At 36.0% G+C, this 322-nt stretch overlaps 1 protein-coding gene across 1 annotated transcript in view; it reads right to left on the bottom strand.

The window, feature by feature from the left end:
* The window catches only part of EMH_0007290 (uncharacterized protein), a gene marked incomplete at both ends in the record, with an annotated part of 7,464 nt that overhangs the window by 6,758 nt on the left and 384 nt on the right, over positions 1–322 (bottom strand). The window lies entirely within an intron of this gene.

The following is a 322-nucleotide window of genomic DNA, read 5'->3' as shown; positions in this document are numbered from 1 at the left end:
TTCGTTCTTCTGTTTATAAACACAACAAAATATAAAAAAAAAAAATATATACATATATATATATATATATATATATATATATATTAAAATACACAATCATATATATGTACATCTATATGCAGAGAGATACATCAACACACAGTAGCAACAAAAGCAGCAGCAGCAGCAGCAGAAGCAGCAGAAACAAGAGCAGCAGAAGCAGCAACAAAAGCAGCAGAAATAACAGAAGCAGCAGCAGCAACAGCAGCACCAGCAGCAGCAACAACAACAACAAAAGCAGCAGCAGCAGCAACAACAACAACAACAGCAGCAGCAGCAGCAA

This window comes from Eimeria mitis, genomic scaffold (genome assembly GCF_000499745.2).
Source record: "Eimeria mitis Houghton genomic scaffold, Emh_scaff305, whole genome shotgun sequence".
NCBI lineage: Eukaryota > Apicomplexa > Conoidasida > Eucoccidiorida > Eimeriidae > Eimeria > Eimeria mitis.
Note: the sequence above shows the minus strand (reverse complement) of the source record. Positions and strands in the feature narration are given on the sequence as shown.